The sequence below is a fragment of the Anabrus simplex genome, chromosome X (assembly GCF_040414725.1).
Source record: "Anabrus simplex isolate iqAnaSimp1 chromosome X, ASM4041472v1, whole genome shotgun sequence".
Classification (NCBI taxonomy): domain Eukaryota; kingdom Metazoa; phylum Arthropoda; class Insecta; order Orthoptera; family Tettigoniidae; genus Anabrus; species Anabrus simplex.
In genome coordinates this window covers 120,604,422-120,622,821 of record NC_090279.1, presented here as the reverse complement: position 1 = coordinate 120,622,821, position 18,400 = coordinate 120,604,422, and positions in this window count along the sequence as shown.

The following is an 18,400-nucleotide window of genomic DNA, read 5'->3' as shown; positions in this document are numbered from 1 at the left end:
GCACATCCTGAACAGTACCGTCGGCTTCAAATTTATCCCGAGTGCGATAAATTGCTGTACGTGTTGGCGGCCGAGTACGCCATTGCCGCTGTACCTCCAGTACCACTTCAATATGGCCTCGCGTTGTTCAAACGACAATCTTACTTCATTTATTGCTGCACTGTCATCTGCTGGAAAACGCGCGCCAAGATTATTGCGCCATTCACGTGATCATCATCTGTTGAGAATACAATGGACTAGCTACTGTGCAAGAATCGCAATATGTCATTTGTTCCAAAGGTATTAACTATCAAAACGTTTCTACATTTTTTGGATCCTCCGTAGAACTTGTGACTGGTAACAGTTTATTTCATAAAGAATTAATAAACTTCGCCTGTATTTTAACAAAGACTGTAAAAGCATAGAAGATATTACAGAAAAAGAAAATCTATCTCATTTCACATGGTACAGGCCAAGCTACTGCCCTTTAAATAATATTAATTTTGTAAACATCTGTCTCACTTGCTTTCCTCCTTCTTTCTCAGATCTGCTTCTACAAACATGATGCAGTCTACAGGTAAAATACTGATGCAAAATTAATTTAATGAGCGAGGCATAATGAGATTCCTCACCTGGTTCCACGGCAGTGAACAAATGGTCAAATTCGAAAAATAAACAATTCGGCAATAAACTTAACACCTCAGTCTGCAGTTTTAACATTACTTTTCTTTCCTGCTTTCCCAGTAGTTCATAATTATTTCTAAAACTGTTTCAGCAATTTTACATAGTTTTACTACATCTTGAGATGGCAAGAGAACCATTCACATTCCTTTCTACTGCTAATCTACTTCCGTATGTACTACTATTAGCCAATAGAACCTCCAAACATTGTAAGCATTTCAACTTCTTAGATGCCTGACAAACTACACTCCCTGCAATGTACCGTACTCAACTACATTATCAACATATATACTAATTGAATCATAGTTACGACTAAAATAGTCATGATCCAGTTCCAGTGCATTTAACATAAATCTGTTGTCGATTGCATTCTGAAGAGAACTGAAACCACTTGCAGGGATAACGACATCACAATCAGGAAGACTTTGATGGGCTAATAACACCTTTCTCCAACAGTTCATTAATACACTGCCTCATAGCGGCGAGCTTAGGAGGGGAGCAACTGAAAGGAGGGTGTCTGACGGGAGTACGATCTTTCAGTTCAATGCAGTACGAAAACTCTTTCGCGCATCCTAGTTTGGCAGTAAGTACCTCAGGGAAATCTTATGGAAGATCATTGAGTACGGAGACTTGATTGCCGGAAAGATCGGATGGATCGATAAGGGGACCGCCGTTTGATACAAAGCATAACGGATTATTATCTGTGAGATTCTCAAAAGGGAAAATTTCGTTTGATCTAAAACGAAAAGCAAATGAACAGCTGATGAAATAGATAGATAACCCGGTGGCTAACATGAAATCAGATTCAAGGATGAGGGGAACAGTCAGATCGGGAACAACGTTAAAATTCCAGTCCCAAGAAAAATTACGAATTTTGAAATGGATACGAACACGTCTTATGGGACACATGCGATGACCATCGGCAGACACGTGGGTTGTGGAACATTCACTATCTCGAAGATATTTCAACATGGATGTAATGCATAACCTCTTCTTTAGAGCTGGTGAAGAAAGGAACTAACTGCTGCATTTAGTTCTGTTCAATTCCAAACGTTGCGCCAGCTGATGTGATAGTGGCTCCATGGTGCAGTGCTGAAGGTTGCGTGACAAAGGAAATATGATATCTATCTGCGCAGTTCGTATGTAGCAGAGTTTATTGTGTGTAAAATAGTATTTTTGAGGGTTTTCTGGAATTATTTAGCAAAACTATGGAGTTTGAAGAAGCACAGATGAGCTAGATATTCTAGATAGAGGTAAGAAGCGGAAGAGAAGACCTGAGAAGTGAAAGTGTAATATTGGGGGAAGAAAAGATAGTGAAAGGGTAAGCCTACACCACTTGTTCAGGTAAACTAATTGATGACAAAATAATCATTATTCCAATATGTGAGTGCAAACTCCGGCAGTGTTATCTGAAGTTCACAGAAAATGGTCAAATTGTCATTCTCTCGAAATTTCATGATTTCAACAACAAAAGTGAACAAGACCTTCACCTACAACGGCGCATGGAAACTTTCGACATTAAACGCCGATCCGATCAAGCAGAACACTCAAACAAAACGAAACAAACTCGAGCAAGCTTTAAGTTCTATGTACTGCATAACTCAAACCGCATAGAAATTTGCAGGAAAGCTTTTATAAACCTTCATTGTATATCACAGAAAAGGTTTTTCAGGTTAACTTCTCTTTTAATATCAGGCTCCAGACCAGAAGATGGCAGGGGTTACAACAAGAAGACCCATGCAATTCCAGGAGATATCTGCAAAGATATTTATGATCACATAAGTTCATTCTCTGTTACAACTTCACACCACGGAGGAAAATAAGTAAAATATCTGCACTTTGAATTAAATGTGAAAACCATGTACAACCTCTTCAAAATATCTCATTTTGGAACGACAGTTAAATATAGTTTTATTTATCATACTCCAATGCCAATTTTAATTTAAAGTTTGGGAGAGCACAAATTGATGTGTGCAGCACGTGTGAAGAGCTACAAACTAAATTGAAATCACCTCATCTCTCTGAATGAGTTAAACGTATGGCACAGGGTAAACTGGACATTCAGCTAGAAGTTTTACAAGGAGCTAAGGAAGTGTAGAGAACTAGCTGCCAGGGATGACTCGGTGTGTGGACTAGTTCTCGACTATACGCAGAACTTGTCTGTCCCATGCATCCCAGTGCAAGAAGTGTTTTACTTGAGACAGTTATCTGTGTTCGTTTTTTGTATAACAAATCTGAAGGACAACAGTTCTGTTATTTACTTGTACACCGACGGAGATGCGAAGAAAGGTGCTAATGAAGTGTGTACGTTCTTGTGTTGATCTTGAAACTGACTCAATTCATTCCACCCGACGATGACATACAGACATTTTATGAAAGACTTCTGCAATGGCCTACCACAAATACCTGTAACATTGATGATAATGATGATGATGATGTCTAATGTGTGTACAGTTGTGTTTCAGAAGCTGCAATTTATAAGTTGAAGAAATAACAATAACATAATATAACACGCCAATTGTTGTCATATAATCTCAATCAGAATTAAAAGGCACTAAGTACAATGCATTCATGTCTAGTTTATAACTATTAAAATACATAATGGCAAAAGTTACTTCTATTTTTTATACTCAGTGGTCCTTTCTGTACAACTTGGAAAAATGAAGTACATGAAATTTATAAAACTGTAATAATCAGACAGTTTTTATCGGTTTACCAGAAAGTACTCAATGCGTAATTAGTTCCTTTCACGACTCACCGATTCAAATATATATAATGAGAGGAGACGCATTTCTCTCAACTGTAGCAGCACCACCTATGGAGAAGGCGTCGCAATAAGATTCGTGACGTCACAGCGCTAAGGCCGAGAACGGGCCATGGGCGTATGTCATGCTATTCGCAACTTAAACACTTAGACCGAATTATTTCAGTTCAAATCTACAGTTCAATCTTTATTTTTACCGAGCAGTTACCGTACCAAAACATGCAAGATGTATTACTGATTATTTCTAACGTAAGGATTTTCGGAAAATACAACCAATGTTTAAATAATGAAATTTTACGCAAATAGGTACCCGGCTATCCCTATACTTCGTTTGGTAGTTTGAATAATATTCATATTCTGTTCAAGAGAAAAGTGAAATAATCAGTAACCCACAGATTTTACAGTAGGTACTGATGAATTCATAGGCTAAGAAATTTCATAAAGCAATTTCTAAACAAGAACAGCATCATCTTAGAACACACCAACTATAAGAATGGTATGCATACTCAATGACTCCACATATTTGCCTTAATAACAAAATACAGTACATGACACACAAGCTTACCTCTAAAACATGAACAATTTCAAACACACCAACTAAAAACTGGTACGCACACTCAATCGTACTATAATTACCTTATCAATGAATGAAGTTCAGTAGGGGCCTACATGGCATAGACATCAATGTAGAAGTTTAAAATACCAATTACTGACAGTTGCGTAGAGCATTTGCAGAAATATCAGGTAAGTTAATTTACAAACTAGTTGTCTGCTTTTAAGTTTAGTCATAGTTCTTACACTAAAAGCAGTCTGTACTCTATTTACAAAATGATTGTCATAAACAGCACTAAACACTATAATTCACTGCTGGGCGAGAGTTTTAGATTTAGCATCATCATTGAAGTCATTTACAAAATCATTGATCAATATATTGCTAGCTGTATGAAGAATGATCCGTTGAATGAGATCTGTCATATGACTGGGCACTTGTGGCCCATAAAAGTGTCAGAGGGCAAACATTTCATAGCTACTTGTAACTAGTGATGAGCGATACCGTGATTTGTGAGTCACAGCGTGATTTGATATCGTGATTTTCTGATATCAGTGATTTTTAGTCGTGACGTGATCACAATCACCGCATTGTCATCGCTGCTTGTTATTTGTAGCTTGTGATCAACAGAATGCCTTGTTATTGTGACTAGGCTATCTCTGTGTAAACATTTATAAGAAAATCAGCCACCTAGGGTTTTTTATTTAATAAACAGCCTACATTTTGGTCGCATTACAGACACGACCGTTGCCAATTTACTTCTACGCGTACAAATATAATCATTTTATTATTTACAATAGTTTTTGTAGGCATGCCGAAGTTCAACCAATATGTCAAGGAAAAAATAGGATCAGTATTGGCAACAGTCCTGTCCTATACTGTAACCGATTATTTGGTATGTGCTAGGAAATGAAATTCTACACATTTATCTGGCACAAATGAAAAATATAATGTTGAATGACTATTCTCAGCCACCTAATGTAAGGTTCACGATACCAGTGCACCTTTCCCAAGATACCAGTACCGGCAGTAATTTAGAAAGATGTAAGGTATGGAAAGGCGTTGACCCAGCTGCGTGAGAGCAATCGGGAAGCTACAATGAGCAGCGGTCTCAGAGGCAAGGCAATACAGTTGAGGGATGTGACGTGCTGACCACACGGCTAATATCTGCAAGCCTAGAGCTGGGCAGCAGCTGTTATTGAAAGCCAAGATCTTTCGAGGCCTGGAGTGTTCTTGTTCTTAATTAACTTTAGAGTAATACTGGTTTAAATGAAATAATTCACAATTACAAATTTTATTCATTAGCTATTCCTTATCTTAGTCTGTAATTTCCATCACATTATTGCGTTTTAGATTTCACAAGAGAAAAAATGCCACCTTCAGCAGCATGCTGATAGTGCCAGTCACAAAGCAAAATCAACCATGAAAAGTAACATTGGACAGACTCTGCTCACACAAAGTATACCTCCCACAATCCACAGTAGTTTCTATGCTCATATGTTTAGAGCCTTAGTTGCTGAAAATATCCCCTGGAATTCTGTGCATAGTACTGTTTTCAGAGATTTGTTTACAGAAATACACCAACAACACATACCTTCAACATCTACATTAAATAAAAACTACTTAGATATAGGAGGTAATTTTGTCAGTCACGGAGGATATTTGGGAGTCCTTACATATGGTTGTATGTGGACAAAACCAGCAACTCTGTGGGCAGGTATATTGCTAATCTTATAGAAGGAAAACTAGAACCCAATTGGCATTTACTGCTCTCCTTTTTTGCTCTAAGCAGCTTCAAAAAATAGAGCAAAGCATTGTATACATCATCAACAAGGGGTTCCAATTGTTGTATCCTTGGAGTGTTGGTGGTTATAAAGTCCTTCTCCTTGTCCCCAATGCTGTTTCCTACATGATTGCTACTCTACCTCTCGTTAAAACTTTCTACCCTTCTTTAATGTTCATGTTACCTGCATGGCCCATGCTTTGCATAGACTCACAGGAACAGTTAGGGCCAAGTTGCTTGCAGTAAATAATCTGATTTCAACAACGAAGAGTGTGTTCTGTAAGCTTCCATCAAGAATAGCCATCTTCTGAGAGAAATTCCCCTCTATTCCTTTTGCACCACAGCCAATCATCAGCCATTGGGGTTCCTCAATGGAAGTTGCCCTGTACTCTATATGGAACATCTGTGATAGACAATATACCTTTAACAGACAACTCTGCATGTGTGTCATATGGGCAAAGATCTGCTAAAGGATTATTCCAGTGTCCAGAGAGACATTGCATATATTCAGGCAAATTTTTTATTTCTTCCAGTCAATCATTACCAAAATTAGAAAAAAAGTAGTCACAAACATATATTTTTTGATGATGATGATGCTTGTTGTTTTAAGGGGCCTAACATCGAAGGTCATCGGCCCCAGATATATTTTGTAATTGAGGAAGCTGAGAATATTATCCAAAGTATTAGGGGTAAAGTAGGGGATAAAATAAAAGACAGTTGGGCTGGTGTACTGCAGAAGAATATAGGTAATTCAGTGCAGTGCAGAATAGGGTACATCAAGTATGGATGGGGGAAAAGTAGATCTACGTAGTAAAATTGAACTGAAAAATGTAGGTAAATTTTGCTATGCCCCTCCAACATCTGCGAGTATAGAGGATATATTTTTCTGCTTTTAAAATTATTTTAAAGACAAAAGACGCAGCCTGACTGTGGAACATCTGGAGAAGATTATTTTTATGTACTGTAAAGCAAACTACGACTGAAAAGTGCAGTAGGAATGCTCCTCACAAATAAATACACATACCGGTACTCCGCATTTACACCGTTATGGGATGCATACAGTGTTGTAATTGTGTTCAATAATTTCAGTACAGTACTGATAAAAAATGTTTCCTAATCCATAGCTGTTTGTAATAAACGCCCGTTTAATTATGCCTTCATTTTGCAACTATTCCTGTTTATAAAGGGTAGCCTATACCACATTACTGTACTTAAAGTAAAAAAATATCACGTTACGTTGTAGGTTTATATTGTCATATTTTAAAGTCTATTTTCTGCCTATTTTTAAAGCATATTTGAAGTGATTATATTCTCTTTTATAAACCTATTTACTTGTTTAAAAGGCGATTTTATGTGCCTAAAACAATTTTTTTAGAGCCTAAAATCCCAGGTCTGTATCATCAGATACATACCGATTGTTGATTACTGCTTTCTGGCAAAGCAAGTGAGAGGTGCTTGCATTCCAAATGTTTATTCAGATTTGAAGTACTTCTTTTTAAGACAATTTCTGTTTTCACATATTACATAATTGAAGTTTTCATCCACTTCGTTAAAGAACTGCTACAAGTCACTATTCTTCCTCCTTCTAGAAAACGCAATTTCGGTCAACATGCCTCCTACTGAGCTCCAGTGACAATATGTCCCCAGGCATTTCAAAAAACAGGAGAAATACATGTTTGTTACTATTCTAGGAGAGTCCCGTGTATCACGATTTTTTTTGAAAGCGCGCTTAAAAATAATACCACACTGCGAGTCAACTGACAATTTCCTAAAACTGATATTGCAAGTGATGCCGAGGATTACAAGTGTTCAGTTGTTATTATAATCGGGAGGAATGTGCTCAGTTCCTATAAATACATTATAAACTGAACGATATCTTGATGTTCTTAAAAAATGAAATTAACAAATGTCCATACTGTTGGTAATCATGGTGATGCTCCTTCCTTGAACGCATCGCTTCGCGAGGATACCGTTGCGGCAACATATGTCGTGATATCACGACTGATCACAACATCGATCACAGTCACAGTTTAGGTAGCAACATTCTAGTTCGGTATATGGAGTTAAGAGTGCGCACGGTGATCACTTGAAGTGAAATCTTGAAATCACGGCTGATCACAGTGATAGCGTAGAAAGTAACAGTCGTTACTCGTGATTTGTTGATATCAGTGAAAAAATCACAGTTCGTGAAATATCGCCCATCACTACTTGTAACAACACATTCAAGTGACTGGAATGATGTAGAAATTGTGTTTTGAAATCCTTCCGTGATAGTTTATTCATAATTATGAAACAGTAGATGTGCAGAGTACCACATCACTGTGTGGATGACACAATCCTCCCGTCATTTGCATTTATTGTGAATGGGCAGCAGCACCATCACATCTTTCATTGCAGATAAAAACTTCACAGTAATCACAGCTGTATCTTTTCATTATACCATAGGAATAGTATCCACTGATGTAATATAACAGAGGCCAATATTCTTCTTCAATGCCATCCACATCATTTTCATCTGTTGTACATTCCACAAATACACCAACGTCACACTCCTTGTCTTCTGCACAGTCAGCAATAGCATCATCCAGCTCCATAACAGACTGAAGTCGCAATTTATTTTCAAATTCATATATTTGTCTGAGAGATATATTGTACTGACTACCTGCAAGCTGATAATATTTACCAAACCGAGCTTCCAAGTTATCCGTCTGCACTTTTCCAGGCAAGAAAGAGCTGTGGCCTTTATCAATAAGAAAGTAATTTGCCATTTCTGATAAACCCTTTGCAGAGAGAGCCAATGCAGGTTGTGCCTCTTTACTGAGTCTTCCATAAGAATTGCTCGACCTCCAATTATCTAACCATTGCACTAACTTCTCCAAATACTCAATATGACACGAAACTGTGGTTATAGTCTCCTGAAAAGGACTCCTGAAACGTTTACCTTTCCATAGGGTTATGACATTTACTATGTCCCAGCACGTACAGATTATTTCTATAAAATTTGCTGTACTTTCCCAGCATTCCAAGTTCTTCTTAGCTCCTATTCCCTTCAGGGCAATAGCTAGTGGATGGTTAAAAAAATGTAATGCCAAGGGAAACATTCTGACGTTCCAAATTTGTTGGATGCAAAGCTTTCAGTGTCAGGACCCATATTTTAGAAGATTCTTCTTTTGTAATGAATGCAGATGTTCCAACTCACTAAAAAATGCATCTTCTCATAGTCAATTATGTCTGCGAAATAGAGTTGCTGGTCCTTTGCATTTAACCAGTTATTTCGAATACGGTGTACGCAGTGGCGGCTCGTGAAAAATCATCCTACGTGCTACAAAAAACGCTAAATACGTTGTTTTCAATCTTCAGTGCAAATAGGATCTTGGAAATATAGATCCTCACTAAGAACACTAGTTTAATTTCACTTGATATACACTGTAGTGGATAAATAATTGGATAAATCTCCGTATGAACTTTAAAACTAACACAGTGATAGAAAAACACACACCAAACCAACAATATAACCGCGAGATCAAACACCGCAGAAAGCAACTGAAAGTGCTGCCAACCAACTGAATCATTGAGACCTCCTCTATTACCAGCATTATTTACCTTCTAATGCGGGATAAAATTTAGGGTCAGTCCAAGATTCTTTCACTCACGTACGAATTCCTTATTTTTGACACAAAAGGAAGATGGATATTGGTTGGTTACCTTAATAACAATGTTACATTTGCGATAGATTGCCCCCAGTTACGCTGTACATTTGAGCTCAGACGATGCTGCTCTCTAGTGGCAGATTCGCTTATCACGTTCAACATCAGGGTAGCAGGAGGCATCGAGCACTTCTACCCCCTTGTGGGAGGACAAGTAACTATAGACGGGATCAGTGAAAGTTGATCCCGGTTGATGGTATACTCCACCGGCTACGGGGAGTGTTGCAAACTTGGCTGCGCCTGCGTATTGCTTCCTCCAGGCTACAGGCCAAAGCTCATTTCACATGAGCACGAGAGGAGTTCCCCGGGAGAACAGAGCTAGGTGTTCGACAGATCTCGTCCTGATTTGATTTGATAATTATCTGTCCGATAGAAAACAGTATGTAGTGCTGAATAACTGTAGGAGCTCAGCAATTAGGGTAACCCATGGCGTTCCACAGGGGTCAGTATTAGGGCCGATTCTCTTCCTAGTCTACATCAACGACATTGCAACTTGCCGTTTGAAAGGACGTATCACACTGTATGCCGACGACACAAACTTGTTCTATAGTGGATGCAATATAGACTCCATTGTTAAGGATATGCAGGAAGACCTCCATACTCTGTGCTTTTGGTTTCAAGCAAATAAATTAACTATTAATGTGCAAAAGACTAATTATATGATAATGACAAAACAAGGTCAGAATGAAATCCCACACAGTAAAATATATATACAGAATACTGAAATAAAACTAGTTAGAACTGCCAAATATCTTGGATTGGTGATTGATAGGAACTTGAACTGGACAGACCATGTTGAGTACATTACTAAAAAGATCACACCTGCTGCAGGAATTTTAAAGAAACTTAGTTATCTTATCCCACAACATCTTCTAAAACAGATCTACTACTCTTTAATTCATAGTCACCTACAATGTTTGAATGTAATCTGGATGCGCTGTAAGAAGTCTGACTTGAATGAGCTAATTGTAGTACAAAATAGAGCTGCTAGAAATATACTTGATCTTCCCTACTTAACACCAATAAAATATCTATACCTATGTGCTAAAATACCACCCCTAAGCATGAGTGCAGAATTCAATACAGCTGTACTCATGTATAAAATAAAACATAAATTTATACAACACAACACTACATATACTCTGAATTCTGACAACCATCCATATAGTACTAGGCATGCAAATGACTTTGCCTTATACAATGCTTGCTCTTATAAATATGGTATAAACAGCTTGAAGTTCTCGGCGATCCAGTTATTTAATAACATCCCTGTGGAGATAAAAACAGCACCAACTTTGGCAAAATTCAAATAAAGAGTCAAGCATTATTTTTGTTGTCATTTAAGACATTCTCCCAAACAATCTTGCAAACTGTCCGGAACTATTCTTCTACCTCTACAACTTTTATGTTACGTAAATGTAAATACTCTGTAATCTGCTCTTGTACCTCTGCAACTCTGTGTTATGTATATTTACTGTAAATACTCTGTAATCAATTCCTGTACGTCTGCAACTTTTATGTTATGTAATTGTAAATAATCTGACATCTATTCTTGTACTTCAACAACTCTTATGTTACCGGTATGTAAATGAAAATACTCCATAATCCATTCTTGTACTTTGCAACTTTCATGTTATGTAAATGTAAATACAGTCAGAAATAATTCTCTGTAATCCTCATATTGAGGATGTACATATTTTATATATTGTATCTATATATATATAAGCAAGTCGGGCTGGAGCGATGTATATATAAATATTTAAAAATGAAAAGAGACGTGAATTAATGAGGCACTTCCAGAAATCTCAGAAATTTGAAACTTGGTACGGGAGAAACTGATGACCCCAGGATCCCTAGAAAAATCGGAAATTCTCAAAATTTCCTGAACGGGGCACGCTGGGGGGGCGCAAATTTTGGGCTCAGCATAAGAACACAGTCGTATAGTATATCTAAAACGATAACCTATAGGTTTCGTGGGCTTAAATATTTTCGGGAATATACTCATTTCTATCCTCCATCCCCCCAAACCAAGATGGCGGTACAACCTGCGAGACGAGTTAGACAATTGACAATTGAAATTTGGTGAAATTATAGCTTTTGGTCCCTAACCGACGGGAAAATTCCAAGATGTTCAAATTTTTCTCTTTTTACACCCAAAGATATCGAAATATGGAGGCAATTTTAATGACTGTGCAGACATTCCTTTTGAGCAATTTTTTGGCTAAACGGTAAGTCGTATCACAAAACGGATGGCACAATGTCCCCTTCAATTCGGAGTGATCTACAACTTTGGTCCTGTGATATTTTGTCGTATCTATCTCCCTTATACGTTAAATTTGGCCGTATTTCGGGATTGTTCGTAAATTTGGTGATTTTTACAAGTATATTTCATTGTTTGACACACGTATAAGAATGATAGGATCATCACGTTGGGTGAGCAAACATTGACACGATTAAGTGACATATGTGGACCAAATTTCATGATTCTAGCTTATATATAAGTAGGCAAAAAGTAATGTAAAATGTTAACCCCTTAATATGGGAGATACGAGGATATGGTTTAGGAACAAACATGTAGAGCGATAAAGGAGGCGTCTGATGGCGCAAACCGTTTCTTAATATCATAAACCGTTTAGGAGATATGAATCTCGAAGTGGAAGTCTGCACTTTTCAACGTGCTCATGCTTATCCGTCATCTATATATATAAAAGCAAGTCGGGCTGGAGCGATGTATATATAAATATTTAAAAATGAAAAAAGACGTGAATTAATGAGGCACTTCCAGAAATCTCAGAAATTTGAAACTTGGTACGGGAGAAACTGATGACCCCCGGATCCCTAGAAGAATCGGAAATTCTCAAAATTCCCTGAAGGGGGCACGCTGGGGGGGGGCGCAAATTTTGGGCTCATCATAAGAACACAGTCGTATAGTATATCCAAAACGATAACCTATAGGTTTCGTGGGCTTAAATATTTTCGGGAATATCCTCATTTTTATCCCCCATCCCCCCAAACCAAAATGGCGGCACAAACTGCCAGACGAGTTAGACAATTGTAATTTCTCGAAATTATAGCTTTCGGTCCCTAACCGACGGGAAAATTCCAAGATGTTCAAATTTTTCATATTTTACCCCCAAAGATATCGAAATATGGAGGCAATTTTAATGACTGTGCAGACATTCCTTTTGAGCAATTTTTTGGCTAAACGGTAAGTCGTGTCACAAAACGGTTGGCACAATGTCCCATCAATTCGGAGTGATCTACAACTTTGGTCCTATGATATTTTGTCGTATCTCTCTCCCTTATACGCTAAATTTGGCCGTATTTCTGGATTGTTCGTAAATTTGGTGATTTTTACAAGTATATTTCATTGTTTGACACACGTATAAGAATGATAGGATCATCACGTCGGGTGCGCACATTGGCACGATTGAGGGATATATGTGGACCAAATTTCATGATTCTAGCTTATACATAAGTAGGCAAACAGAATGTAAAATGTTAAAAAGGTACCCAAATTTCACCCTATTCAAAACTTGAACTCAATTTACTCCTTAATATGGGAGATACGAGTATATGGTTTAGAAACAAACATGTAGAGCGATAAAGGAGGCGTCTGATGGCGCAATACGTTTCTTAATATCATAAACCGTTTAGGAGATATAAATCTCGAAGTGGAAGTCTGCACTTTTCAACGTGCTCATGTTTATCCGTCATCTATATACATACATATATATATATATATATATATATATATAAGCAAGTCGGGCTGGAGCGATGTATATATAAATATTTAAAAATGAAAAAAGACGTGAATTAATGCGGCACTTCCAGAAATCTCAGAAATTTGAAACTTGGTACGGGAGAAACTGAGGAACCCAGGATCCCTAGAAAAAACGGAAATTCTCAAAATTCCCTGAAGGGGCACGCTGGGGGGCTCAAATTTTGGGCTCAGCATAAGAACACAGTTGTATATTATATCCAAAACGATAACCTATAAGTTTCGTGGGCTTATACGTTTTCGGGAATTTCCTCATTTTTATCCCCCATCCCCCCAAACCAAGATGGCGGCACAACCTGCCAGACGAGTTAGACAATTGAAATTTGGTGAAATTATAGCTTTTGGTCCCTAACCGACGGGAAAATTCCAAGATGTTCAAATGTTTCACTTTTTACCCCCAAAGATATCGAAATATGGAGGCAATTTTAATGACTGTGCAGACATTCGTTTTGAGCTATTTTTTGGCTAAACGGTAAGTCGTATCACAAAACGGATGGCACAAAGTCCCTTCAATTCTGATTGATCTACAACTTTGATCCTGTGACATTTTGTCGTATCTCTCTCCCTTATACGCTAAATTTGGCCGTATTTCTGGATTGTTCGTAAATTTGGTGATTTTTACAAGTATATTTCATTGTTTGACACACGTATAAGAATGATAGGATCATCACGTTGGGTGCGCACATTGGCACGATTAAGGGACATATGTGGACCAAATTTCATGATTCTAGCTTATACATAAGTAGGCAAAAAGTAATGTAAAATGTAAAAAAATGTACCCGAATTTCAGCCTATTCAAAATTTGAACTCAATTTACCCCCTTAATATGGGAGATACGAGGATATACTTTAGAAATAAACATGTAGAGCGATAAATGAGGCGTCTGATGGCGCAAACCGTTTCTTAATATCATAAACCGTTTAGGAGATATTAATCTCGAAGTGGAAGTCTGCACTTTTCAACGTGCTCATGCTTATCCGTCATCTATGTACACTGACAGTGACAATGCAACACCAAGAAGGAGTGGTTCGAAAGGGATGAAAGTTGGGGAAAAACAGAGACGGCACGGATGAATAATTGATGTTTATTTCAAACCGATATGCAGGTTACACAATGCGCACGGCATCGACTCAGTAGGATGTAGGACCACCGCGAGCGGCGATGCACGCAGAAACACGTCGAGGTACAGAGTCAATAAGAGTGCGGATGGTGTCCTGAGGGATGGTTCTCCATTCTCTGTCAACCATTTGCCACAGTTGATCGTCCGTACGAGGCTGGGGCAGAGTTTGCAAACGGCGTCCAATGAGATCCCACACGTGTTCGATTGGTGAGAGATCCGGAGAGTACGCTGGCCACGGAAGCATCTGTACACCTCGTAGAGCCTGTTGGGAGATGCGAGCAGTGTGTGGGCGGGCATTATCCTGCTGAAACAGAGCATTGGGCAGCCCCTGAAGGTACGGGAGTGCCACCGGCCGCAGCACATGCTGCACGTAGCGGTGGGCATTTAATGTGCCTTGAATACGCACTAGAGGTGACGTGGAATCATACGCAATAGCGCCCCAAACCATGATGCCGCGTTGTCTAGCGGTAGGGCGCTCCACAGTTACTGCCGGATTTGACCTTTCTCCACGCCGACGCCACACTCGTCTGCGGTGACTATCACTGACAGAACAGAAGCGTGACTCATCGGAGAACACGACGTTCCGCCATTCCCTCATCCAAGTCGCTCTAGCCCGGCACCATGCCAGGCGTGCACGTCTATGCTGTGGAGTCAATGGTAGTCTTCTGAGCGGACGTCGGGGGTGCAGGCCTCCTTCAACCAATCGACGGGAAATTGTTCTGGTCGATATTGGAACAGCCAGGGTGTCTTGCACATGCTGAAGAATGACGGTTGACGTGGCGTGCGGAGCTGCCATCGCTTGGCGGGGGATGCGCCGATCCTCGCGTGCTGACGTCACTCGGGCTGCGCCTGGACCCCTCGCACGTGCCACATGTCCCTGCGCCAACCATCTTCGCCACAGGCGCTGCACCGTGGACACATCCCTATGGGTATCAGCTGCGATTTGACGAAGCGACCAACCTGCCCTTCTCAGCCCGATCACCATACCCCTCGTAAAGTCGTCTGTCTGCTGGAAATGCCTCCGTTGACGGCGGCCTGGCATTCTTAGCTATACACGTGTCCTGTGGCACACGACAACACGTTTTACAATGACTGTCGGTTGAGAAATCACGGTACGAAGTGGGCCATTCGCCAACGCCGTGTCCCATTTATCGTTCGCTACGTGCGCAGCACAGCGGTGCATTTCACGTCATGAGCATACCTCAGTGACGTCAGTCTACCCTGCAATTGGCATAAAGTTCTGACCACTCCTTCTTGGTGTTGCATTTGCTCTGTCAGTCAGTGTATTTAAAAGCAAGTCATGCTGGAGCGATGTACATATAAATATTTAAAAATGAAAAAAAGACGTGAATTAATGAGGCACTTCCAGAAATCTCAGAAATTTGAAACTTGGTACGGGAGAAGCTGATGACCCCAAGATATGGCCAGAAAGTGCGTCTTATCGTACAATCCGTTTTTCGATTTGTTGTACCGTTTAGCAGCAGTTATTCTGTAAATGATGGTTAACATCCTTATACTTCCGTATGACGACTATATTCTTTCATTGGTGTCGATTTGTAGCAATCTAGAAAGGGTTTGTCTGCCATTGGTATTATATACATTGCAAATCGATAGTGACTGTCAGAAGGAGGGCTTCTGCTATTGTTTTCAGTCCTCTCCACATCGACTTTGACAAGCAATAAGAATGGGGTCGTCCTCCATCTCTTGTGCACTATTTTAATGCATAATTCCCTTCTCGATTCGACTAGCAGAACTCTAGGGAGCGTGTCTTCCATTATAAACAAATTGACCCATCTAAAATGTGACTGACGATAGGCATAGTGGCCTGCTACTATAATGGAATCTCACCAACTCGGTGTGACTGGCAGGAAGCTGACTGGCATTAGAAAATGCGTCTTCCATTATAAAGATAAGAACGCAACTCACTTTTGACTGGCAGTAAGGAAGGTCCTTGCAAATATAATAAAAGTTCCTCAACTGTAATCTATCTGAAAGTAGGAATTGGGGTCTGCCATTGTAATGAAACCTCCCCAAATCGATTTTGGCCGTGCACTAGGCAAAGGGGTCTGCCGTTAAATGGAAATTACTTTCTTCGTTGTGAATTGCAGTAAACAATTGGACTTGCCGTTATCATCACAATTCCGCAAATCACACTTTCATTGGAAACAACGTCTGTGGATTTCACAATACTGATTCTCGGATAAAGCCAAGACAAACCCAATTTAAAAATCTTATTCACTTAATGTGCTCTAATTTACTTCGATATCCGTATACAAGGTAGAGTACCGTAGCGAAGCACGGGTACATTTGCTAGTGTGTATATATGTTCAATCGTTTACTAATATCTTATATACACAAACTATATTTTGATGTGTAAGTGCCCGCCAGTATGTAATGTCCTGTACAATTCCTATGTATGAGCCTGCAGGCTCGTTGGAATTAATTGAAATGAATGAATGAATGAATGAATGAATGAATGAATGAATTTTCACAAAACACGAATTCATACCGTACTCAAAACAAAGAAAAGGCACCAGGATAATTGTACTGATAAATGATTAATTCCTTACAGTTCCAAGCTACGTGCTGGAGCCCGGTAGCACGTATTGACCGGCCGCCACTGGGTGTACGGTGTCTATGAGAAAGAAGAGCTTTCTGTTCTTGTCTCTGGGATGGCTGTAAACATGCTTCAATTCAGGTGGATCACTAAGAAGAGACACTGCTTTCCTGTTCAGAGCACTGTTATCTGCAATAACTGTAACTACTTCAAAGCCTATTTCTTCCAAACCAAGGATTATTGTTCTCGTAGTGTTAAATAATTTCTCACAATGAATATTAGTGACAGGTACAATATGAGCAACATCTTTATAATGTGAAAGTACACCATGGACCATGAAAACATATGCACTTGTGGCACATTCATCACTGTTCATTGCAGTACCTACTACCCTGCCCTGTTTGAAATCTAACTGCGGTTTGATATGAACCCCATCCATAGACAATAGCATTAATTTGTCTTCTGGAGAGAGTAATGGAAATTTACTCTTCATATAGAGCAGATAATTGTCATTCTTTTCCTACAGAGGTTTTGCTACAAGCTTTGAGCATATTAATTGCAATATACGTGGAGCAGGAAGAGTTATTTTACCAAATCCTCGAATAAATTTGTAACAATGGGGAGAAATTGAATGAGCTAATGAACAAAATACCATTGTCTCCCAGGAATAATTCTTCACTCTCTTCTTAGGTAACAAGAATAACTGTTCTTTTAGGATATTCAACATATTTTTCTTCTCAGGAAACTTATATTCTAAGTGTTGCAATAAACCATCACGAACAGTCAAAGTTTCTTCTATATCCCGGCTGCTAGACATAGAAGATACATACTGTACGCGCACTTTTTAGTGATAGATTTTTGTACTCGATTGAGGCGTAAGAAGGCAGCACTGCCAGTTCCGGTAGTACTGCCAACTGAATGGAGATGAAATCTGAATTGAATCGATAATATGATCGATCGATGTGAATGTTCTAAACCTTTATTATCTTGCGCCAACAACTGTGTCACACACAAAATATATAATACTATATAACATTTCCCGATGCGAAACGTGTTCCTAGCATGAATTCTATAGTTTGGCTTTGCTGTGTAAACAACAACAGTACGGGGGCTGTCACACAGGCTCGATCGAACGACTGCGATCAACCGACTAAGAAAACAAACCTACAGAGGGCAGTGGCATCAGTCACACAGCATCGATCGTCAGCGATCAACAACGAGCGATGAAGATCGACTGGTTTGTGAAAACAAACGTGTCCGTTTTTCACTCGCAGTCGTTCGATAATGGCGGACGCAACATAGTGATCTGTTGATGAAATCGAAACATTAATTTGCTTTGTGTATGAAAACAAAGTTGTGTATAATCCTAGACTCCCTGGATATAGTAATAGGGAGACCGTGAATTTTGTATGACATTCTATAGCGTCGAGATTTGGGACAAAAACTGGTAAGTAATTATTAGATTTATTACGATTATC